This window comes from Salmo salar, chromosome 03 (assembly GCF_965601325.2).
Source record: "Salmo salar chromosome 03, fSalSal1, whole genome shotgun sequence".
Lineage (NCBI taxonomy): Eukaryota > Metazoa > Chordata > Actinopteri > Salmoniformes > Salmonidae > Salmo > Salmo salar.
Window position 1 is genome coordinate 53,014,666 of NC_138293.1, and position 10,682 is coordinate 53,025,347.

Consider the following 10,682-nt stretch of genomic DNA (forward strand, 5'->3'; position numbering starts at 1 on the left):
CGTAACCTATTTCTATGTGCACTGAGGCGCGCTCGCTCCTAACACGCATAACAGAAATGGCAGAGACATAGGATACAGACACACGGAACTCTGACATGTCCCAGGAAATACGAACAAAGGAAACCATACATTTAATTAAATAAACAGAACTAATACCTCATGAATCTTGCGAACGTTCATGTGTACAATAAACATCCCTCCCACTCAGAGCAGGGTAAGTAATGCTTGGCTAAATGAAAATGTATTGTGAGCATATCAAACATAAAACAGAAATGTCTAAGTGTTGCAATACATGTTACAGAAATTATTGTAGTATTAGATGGAATATAGATTTACTACATATATGCATTTAAATGTGTGAAAGCAACAGCAAACATTCAAACAACAGAAAAAAGCACTCTCCACTGGCGGGGGTTTGGACAGTGCAAGTGGAGAGCCTATGGTGCATTTTGGTGCATTTTCGCCACTGTAATAATTAACAAAAAATTCAAAATGCAAGCCTCATAAGTAAATTATACATTTAAAGCAATTTTAACATACCAAAAGACCAGTAGGCCTATGCTAGTAATTGTTGCTTGATGCCCCATTGCTGGTAAACTTTCAAAGTAAACAGTTAATATTCTTGAGCACCAAACAATTTTTGGAGCTGCATATTTATTATGGCAATCCTCTCTCCCTACCATTTGACGTTTGCACTGCACCTGATCCTATAGCTGTAGGCCTACAGCAAATCAGCAATCTGTTCGCTAGCTCAGCTGATCTGTGTTGATTGATATTTTGCTGGTCCAATTAGAGGGCCAAGTGTACGTTTTACTAGCCAATCTGTTGCAGTTTTTTTTTGCTGCAGCTACTGTATTTTGCTGCGTGTAGAGTAATCCACGTAGACTGTGCCACAAAAGGAGTGACAAAACTTTACAAAACCTGGCCAGATAATTTCAAGTCATCAGTCTCAAGTCAACGTCGTGTGCTGAGTCTTCAGGCTCCAAGTCCAAGTCAAATTATTTTATTTTCTATCAAGTTGAGTCTCAAGTCATCAAATTTGTGACTGGAGTCAGACTTGAGTCCAAGTCATGTGACTCAAATCCACAACTCTTCTTTCCTCTGCATCTCTCTGCGCTGCTCTTTCACTGACAACCAGCGCTGTTTTCTAGAAATCCACACTTGTGAAGCTGTGGGAGGAGTGTTGTCATGATCAAACTACCATTCAGCTCCTCATGAGTCATTTGCTTGAAATCCAGAATAATGTCTAATCCCTCGAAAGGGATGCAGTTCACAGGATACAGTTCTGCTACAATGACACACTCAGGCAAACTAATTCTGTATCTAGAATCCACTCCAGGAAGAATCCCAGGCACCACACGGTATTGTCTGTAAGACAAAAACTGAACTATTGTACAGTTTGAACTGTACCACTATAACATCAATATTAGGGTAGACAAGTATAACATGCATACAGGTGCACAGGCACAGCTATTACATTTACAACAAAATGTAGCTTAATAGAAAGAAAAATGGCATAACCCTCAACCTTTGCACAGTGACCAGACCGTACAAATGAGCCTTGGTAGGTAGGCAGACAGTATCTACTGTACCTACAACGATGTCTATCGGGCATGCTTAGGCAAATACTTTTATCGTAAAACCAGCTTCAGTTTTAGAGATTTACAAATTCGTTGGCGAATGGGTAACCCGCCTCTACCATCTGTCCTATTTGCCAATGTACAATCATTGGAGAATAAACTGGATGAGCTCGGTTCGAGACTGTCCTTCCAACGGGACATTAAAAACTGTAATATCTTATGTTTCACAGAGTCGTAGCTGAACAACAACATGGATAATATACTGTTGACTGGGTTTTCCGTGCATTGGCAAGACAGAACAGCTACCTCCGGTAAGATGAGGGGTGGTGGTCTGTGTCTATTTGTCAATAAGAGCTGGTGCGCGAAATGTAATATGAAAGAAGTCTCAAGATTTTGCTCGGCTGCGGTATGGGGTACCTCATGATAAGCTGATGACCACACTATTTACCAAGAGAGTTTTCATCTATATTTTTCGTAGCTGTCTATTTACCACCACAAACCGATGCTTTGCACTAAGATCACACTTAATGAGCTGTATAAGGCTATAAGCAAACAAGAAAATGTTCATCCAGAAGCGGCACTCCAAGTGGCTGGGACTTTAATGCAGGAAAACTTAAATCCGTTTGACCTCATTTGGCAAATCTGACCATAATTCTATCCTCCTGATTCCTGCTTACAAGCAAAAACTAGGAAGTACCAGTGACACGCTCAGTACAGAAGTGGTCAGATGACGCAGATGCTAAGATACAGGACTGTTTTACTAGAACAGACTGGAATATGCTCCAGGATTCATCCGATGGCGTTGAGGAGTATACCACATCAGTCACCGGCTTCATCAATAAGTGCATCGACGATGTCATCCCCACAGTGACAGTAGGTACATATCCCAACCAGAAACCATGAATTACAGGCAACATCCGCACTGAGCTAAAGGTTAGAGCTACTGTTTTCAAGGAGTGGGACATTAACCCGGACGCTTATGAGAAATCCAGCTATGCCCTCCGACGAACCATCAAACAGGCAAAGCATCAATACAGGACTAAGATTGAATCCTACTACATTGGCTTTGATGCTCGTCCGATGTGGCATGGCTTGCAAACTACAACAGACTACAAAGGGAAGCCCAGCTGTGAGCTGCCCAGTGACACGAGCCTACCAGACGAGCTAAATGACTTCTCTGCGTGCTTCGAGACAGGCAACACTGAAGCATGCATGAGAGCACCAGCTGTTCTGGACGACTGTGTGATCACGCTCTCCGTAGCTGATGTGAGTAAGACCTTTAAACAGGTCAACATCTACAAGGCTGCAGGGCCAGATGGATTACCAGGATGTGTACTCAACTGGCAAGTGTCTTCACTGACATTTTTAACATGTCTCTTACCGAGTCTGTAATACCTACATGTTTCAAGCAGACCGGCATATTCCCTGTGCCCAAGAACGCTATAGTAACCTGCCTAAATGTCTACAGAACCGTAGCACTCACGTCTGTAGCCATGAAGTGCTTTGAAAGGCTAGTCATGGCTCACATCAAACACCATCATCCCCGAAACCCTAGACCCACTCCAATTCACCTACCGCCCCAAAACATCCAAAGATGATGCAATCTCTATTGCACTCCACACTGCTCTTTCTCATCTGGACAAAAGGAACACCTACGTGAGAATGCTGTTCATTGACTACAGCTCAGCGTTCAACACCAGAGTGCCCTCAAAGCTCATTACTAAGCTAAAGACCCTGGGACTAAACACCTCCCTCTGCAACTGCCTCCTGGACTTCCTGACGTGCCGCCCCCAGGTGGTAAGGGTAGGCAACAGCACATCTGCCACACTGATCCTCAACACGGGGGCCCCTCAGGGGTGCGTGCTTAGTCTCCTCCTGTACTCCCTGTTTATGCACGACTGCATGGCCAATCATGACTCCAACACTATAATTAAGTTTGCTGGTGACACAATAGTGGTAGGCCTGATCACTGACAACGGTGAGACAACCTATAGGGAGGAGGTCAGAGACCTGGCCGTGTGGTGCCAAGACAACAACCTCTCCCTCAACGTGATCAAGACAAAGGAGCTGATCATGGACTATGGGAAAAGGAGGGCCGAGCACGCCCCCATTCTCATCAATGGCGCTGTAGTGAAACAGGTCAAGAGAGTTCCTCTGTGTTCACATCACCAACAAACTATCATGATCTGAACACAGCAAGACAGTTGTCAAGAGGGCATGACAACGCTTATTCTCCCTCAGGTGATTTGGCATGGGTAAACAGCCCCTCAAAAAGTTCTACAGCTGCACCATCGAGAGCATCCTGACTGGTCGTATCCCCCTTGGTATGGCAACTGCTCGGCATCTGACCGCAAGGCGATACAGAGGGTAGTGCGTACGGCCCAGTACATCACTGGGGCCAAGCTTCCTGCCATCCAGAGCCTCTATACCAGGCAGTGTCAGAGGAAGGCCCTAAAAATGGGCAAAGACTCCAGCCACCCTAGTCATTGGGTGGCAGCGTAGCCTAGTGGTTAGAGCATTGGACTAGCAATCGAAAGCTTGCAAGATCGAATCCCTGAGCTGACAAGGTACAAATCTGTCGTTCTGCCCCTGAACAAGGCAGATAAGCCATTGTTCCTAGGCTGTCATTGAAAATAATAATTTTTCCCTGTGGCTCAGTTGGTAGAGCATGGTGTTTGCAACGCCAGCATAGTGTGTGCAACACCAGGGTTGTGGGTTTGATTCCCACGGGGGGGCAGTACAAAAAAAACAAATGCATGAAATTAAATGAAATGAAATTAAATGTATGCATTCACTACTGTAAATCGCTCTGGATAAGAGCGTCTGCTAAATGACTAACATGTAAAAAATGTAAAATGTTCTTAACTGACTTGTCTAGTTAAATAAAGGTAATAAAAGAAATAGACTGTTCTCTCTGCTACCGCAGGGCAAGTGGTAGCAGAGCGCTATGTCTAGGTCCAAAAGGCTCCTTACCAGTTTCTACCCCCAAACCATAATTATGGCTGTTGCAGTGACCATATTACCGCCACAACGCGGTCATGAGTCATGAAGGGAGTCAAATTCCACGTGACCATTTAGTCACGGTAATTAGGCTTCTCCAAGCTCTGATGCTGTTGATGGTCATTAGTAGCCTACCAAACTTGCTAACTGCCTGGTACTCAGCACTCTATTGTCCCTCTAATCACTCTGACATCAATGGAAATGTAATTGAAAATCTAATCAAACACTTCATGAGAGCCAATGACCTCATGTTGCGCAACATTTCTATAAGCTATGCAATTGTGTGAGAAATGGCCTCTATTTAAAAGTGGAGAATCCCGTCAGCTTTCTATAGGCTAAGCCTAATATATTATTTCTCAACTTTCCTAATATTAGGCACATTGCTTATCTTTACAACAGGAGTACCTGGCTGGCATGAAAATGAACCATGGGAAAGCGTCCTCCATTCGCTATTTAAGTGCATAGATGACACATTTTTTCTGTTTGGAGACAGGTGCATGATAATGGTCCATTCTAAATCAAAACAAATTTCACACATATATATTATTTAGTTTAAGTAAAGACAAGTTTAAGTCAAGAATAGTCTGATGGGTGACAATATTTGAATCATAGTCGCACACCTCATGTAGCTGTAATGGGTGCGTGTCGGTGGCAGGAAGTCAGGCGCAGGAAAACGAACTTGGTATAAACGTAGTCGTTTAATAAGTGCTCATAAAACTCCAAAACCAAAATGTACAAAAAATTATATAAGTGAGTACAAAACCCGTCGCGCACCGACAAATGACTTGCACAAACATACAATAAAACAATCTCCGACAAGGACATGAGGGGAAACAATGGAAACCAATGGAAAATGAAAAATGGATCAGTGATGGCTAGAAGGTCGGTGACGTCGACCGCCGAACACCGCCCGAACAAGGAGAGGGACTGACTTCGGCGGAAGTCGTGACAGTACCCATCCCGACGTGCGGCTCCAGCTGCGCGTCGGTACCGACCTCGGGGACGACCCGGAGGGTGAGGCACAGGGCGATCCGGATGGAGACGGTGGAAATCTCGCAGCATAGAAGGATCCAACACGTCCTCCACCGGAACCCAGCATCTCTCCTCTGGACCATACCCCTCCCAGTCCACGAGGTACTGAAGGCCCCTCGCCCGACGTCTCGAATCCAGTATGGAACGAACAGAGTATGCCGGGGCCCCCTCGACATCGAGGGGGCGGAGGAACCTCCCACACCTCAGACTCCTGGAGCGGGCCAGCCACCACAGGCCTGAGGAGAGACACATGGAACGAGGGGTTAATGCGGTAATCGGGGGGAAGCTGTAACATACCTTGTTCACTCTCCTCAGGACTTTAAATGGCCCCACAAACCGCGGACCCAGCTTCCGACAGGGCAGGCGAGGGGCAGTTTTCGGGTCGACAGCCAGACCCGGCACCGGGGCCTCACTGCGGTGACGGTCTGCGCCAACTTTCTGGCGCAGTACGGCACGCTGAAGATGGACATGGGCGGCGTCACATGTTTCCTCCACGCGCCGAAACCAGTCGTCCACCGCAGAAGCCGGGAAGTCAGGGAAGTCAGGCGCAGGGAAACGAACTTGGTATAAACGGAGTCGTTTAATAAGTGCTCATAAAACTCCAAAACCAAAATATACAAAATATAATATAAGTGGGTATAAAACCCGTAGCGCACTGACAAATGACCTGCACAAACATACAATAAAACAATCTCCGACAAGGACTTGAGGGGAAACAGAGGGTTAAATACACAACATGTAATTGATGGGATTGGAACCAGGTGTGAAGGAAGACAAGACAAAACCAATGAAAAATGGATCAGTGATGGCTAGAAGGTCGGTGAGGTCAAACGCCAAACACCGCCCGAACAAGGAGAGGGACCGACTTCGGCGGAAGTCATGACAGTAGCCTAGCCCCTAGGTCTATATGTTTTGATAAGATTTGAAGCACAGCTGAAGTGGTCAATTAACTAATTAAATTAAGCACATTAATCTGCTTTACAAGGGGTGTAGAGCCTAACTGGCATATGTAAGCAGCACGTGAGTTTCAAATTTGGGAAAATAATTTTCACCATAAAAATTCACCTTTTGTCACGCCCTGACCAGGTGAACTCGGGTATTTTGGGTCAGGGTGTGTCATGTTGGGTATTTTTCCTGGGTTTGTTTTCTATGTTTGCATTATAGCCTTGTGTTAGCTCTATGGGGTATATTTCTATGTTGGGTTCTGTCGATTCCCAATCAGAGACAGCTGTCGCTAGTTGTCTCTGATTGGGATCACATTTAAGTTCCTCTTTCCCCCACGCTGTTTGTGGGGTGTTGCCTCTTTGTGTTTGAGCAGTTAACGTATCGGCCTTGTCTTGGTTTTGTGTACGTGTTTATTTCAGTGTAAAGAATAAACATGTGTTCGCTCCCAGCTGCGTTTTGGTCCGCTTCCTCATCCCCCGACGACGATCATTACACCTTTATAATAAAAGCATTACATCCATAATGAAATTTGTGGTCTGTTTTGATAATGGTGTTTTCCCACTGATGGAACATTCGCGCTTATAGCCGACTGCCATGTGCGCATTTCTGCGTTCATAATGTGAAGAAATAGCATAATAGATTATCTACATTTCAAGCTAAACATTCTGATCTGTTGCGTCAGCCACATTGCGTAACAATGTTTTTTTGATGCTAGTGGTTGTATTAATTTGGTATCTATCATATCCCCAATTGTCCCAGACTATGTTTGAAATATTCATTTCTCGCACAGAATAGAATAGGTCAACGTTTGTACTACGGGGGATAGTAAATTGACATAGGCTAGTGCTTTTGCTGTTTGTTAGGCCTACTCATCTTGTTGGCTGACGAAAAGTACCTGTTGACAGTTCTTCCAATATCTTCAATATGCACCTCAGAACTGGATAAGAACGAGCGCAGTTACGTCCCCGATGAGTCTGTCTTCACTTGTAGCCTGTGAGAGGTCAGTCAATACGGAAATTTTCAAGAACTTTGAAAGTTTCTTCAAGTGCAGTTGCAAAAACCATTAAGCGCTATGATGAAACTGGCTCTCATGAGGACCGCCACAGGAAAGGAAGACCCAGAGTTACCTCTGTTGCAGAGGATAAGTTCATTAGAGTTAACTGCACCTCAGATTGCAGCCCAAATAAATGCTTCACAGAGTTCAAGTAAAAGACACATCTCAACATCAACTGTTCAGAGGAGAATCAGGCATTCATGGTCGATTGGTGCAAAGAAACCACTACTAAAGGACACCAATATGAAGAAGAGACTTGCTTGGGCCAAGAAACACGAGCAATGGACATTAGACCGGTGGAAATCTGTCCTTTGGTCTGATGAGTTGATATTTGAGATTTTTGGTTCCATCCACTGTGTCTTTGTGAGACGTGGAGTAGGTGAACGCATGTGTAGTTCCCACCGTGAAGCATGGAGGAGGAGGTGTGACGGTGTGGGGGTGCTTTGCTGGTGACACTATATATATATATATATATATATATATATATATATATATATATATATATATGACATCAAAACTATGAAATAACACATATGGAATCATGTAGTAACCAAAAAAGTGTTAACACTTTTTGGTTACTACATGATTCCATATGTGTTATTTCATAGTTTTGATGTCAACACTATTATTCTACAATGTAGAAAATAGTAAAACTAAAGAAAAAGTAGGTGTATCCAAACTTTTGGCTGGTACTGTATTGCATTTTTTTAATCAGCAGTTGTCACAAAGTTCTTATACAGTAACCTGGCCTACACCAGAGGAACCCAGAACATACAGGGCACCACTGCTTCTGTCATCACTTTCACCCGGTGTGATGTCATATCCTGTTCCTGTTTAGGCACCTGGACACCTGAGTGCAGATTGGGCTCTCCCATCAACATATGGCTCCTGCTGCTCCTGCCGGAAATACACACAGGTACTCAGACACACTATTAGGAATGTTCTCCTATTTACATGTTTGTTGTGTGTCAGAGTTGAGGGATGATAAGCTAGTGTTTGAGAAGAGGCATCTGGTGTGGGAGGAGGACATGCAGTTCCTGGACAGAAAGGGGACATATCAGTATTTCCCTACACCCTACCATTACCCCCTACTCACACCTAGCCCCTTACTCTTAAACCACTATCCCCTAAGTTTCCAACATTGATATGGTCTATAACCAACAGTCACAATACCAGAGCTAGTGTTATGTCTTCTAAAATCCCAAAAGGAAACAGTACTGCGAGGAGCATGTTTTTCCATACAGGCATTTGTCTATGGAATAGCCTTCCGTTGGAGATCAAGCAAATAAATAGTAACAATAGCTTTAAAAAGCAGGCAAAGGTTTTCATTTGGACAAGGTTGTTTCAGTAAGGGAAACAACTCCACTGCCCCTTGTGCCCCCTACTCCTGGTCAGGTGTATTTATTTGAAGGATTGGTATGATGTGCAATTAATAGATTGTTTTAAGGTTAGGGAGAAGTGCAGTGAATAGTGGCACTTTTTAGGATGTCAATATAAATGAATGTATTTATTGTTGTTTGTAATTTTGTCTTGTCTTTTATTCATTATGTGTTATTGTTTTTACCATCGAGGACCACTTTGGAATAAGCGTTTTAATTAATACTTTCAAGTGATATCCTCTGTGTCCACATTGTGCATTTTGTTGTATATGTCTGTTGCCCAAAATAAATTCAATTCAATAAAAAAATATACATATAATCTCATTAGTGTTATGTTGCACATTTGATTTCTTAACTGAAAGAGCCTACATTTCTTATTGTCCTCTTACTGTTTAGGGGTCTGAGCAAGAGTACAAGTACATCAGAGTGTCTAGTTTGAGAAACAGACCCCTCACAAGTCCTCAACTGCAGCTTCATTATAGTACCCGCAAAACACCAGTCTCAACGTCAACAGTGAAGAGGCGACTCCGGGCCGCTGGCCTTTTTAGTAGAGTTGCAAAGAAAAAGCCATATTTCTGACTGGCCAATAAAAAGAAAAGATTAATATGAGCAAAAGACACTGAAAAGAGTAACTCTGCCTAGAAGGCCAGCATCCCCGAGTCATCTCTTCACTTCACTGTTGACGTTGATGGTTGCTGATAATGGGCCTCTGTACGCCTATGTAGATATTCCATTCAAAATCTGCTGTTTCCAGCTACAATAGTCATTTACAACATTAACAATGTCTACACTGTGTTTCTAATCAATCTGATGTTATTTTAATGGACAAAAATTGTGCTTTTCTTTCAAAAACAAGGACATTTCTAAGTGACCCAAACTTTTGAACGGTAGTGTATATTTCTAATAACTGATAGAATGCACTCATATATACAATTATATTATAATTATACAATTTGTTGTTGAAATCTTACAATAAATTGAAAACCCAAATCAGCGTGGGGGTCTATTCCCCTTCAATTCCAGTCAATTCAGGAAGTACACTGAAATTCCAATTCCAATTATTTTCAATGCTTTGAAATGAGGAACATTTTAAAAAATTTGATAGATAAAAAAAATTAAAAATAGTTTGGAGTATCTTCATCCATTGTCCAACTGTTGCATTTATTATAATTGTTTTTAAAACCTTTTAAAAATGTTGATGATTGTTGCTCGGGGACTGAGTGTAATTGTGAATGCTCTTAGTGATGATTAATTGAAGGCCTCTGGTATTTGGTTTCTGATGGACCCGGACATTGGTCAGACAACATGATGCATTAGTTAATGTACAGTAGATGGAGAGAAAGGAAGTGTGTGTTTGTCAAATCAAATCAAACTGTATTTGTCACATGCTTTGTAAACAACAGCTGTAGACTAACAGTGAAATACTTACTTTCTGGTTATTTCCTGATAATGCAGAGTTAAAGATAAAAACATATATAGAAATGTGTGTGTGTGTGTGTGTGTCTGTGTGTGAGAGGGAGAGAGAGAGGGCGAGAGAACAAGGAGGTAAGGGATACAGAACACGAAAGGTTGGAGAGGAGCAAATAGAGGGACTCAGACTGAGCTGGCATCGAAATTAAAGGCCCTAACAGCCAGTCAACAGGGTAAGTTATCTCTACTTTAAAACTACTTAAAACTCTACTTGCATTTCCG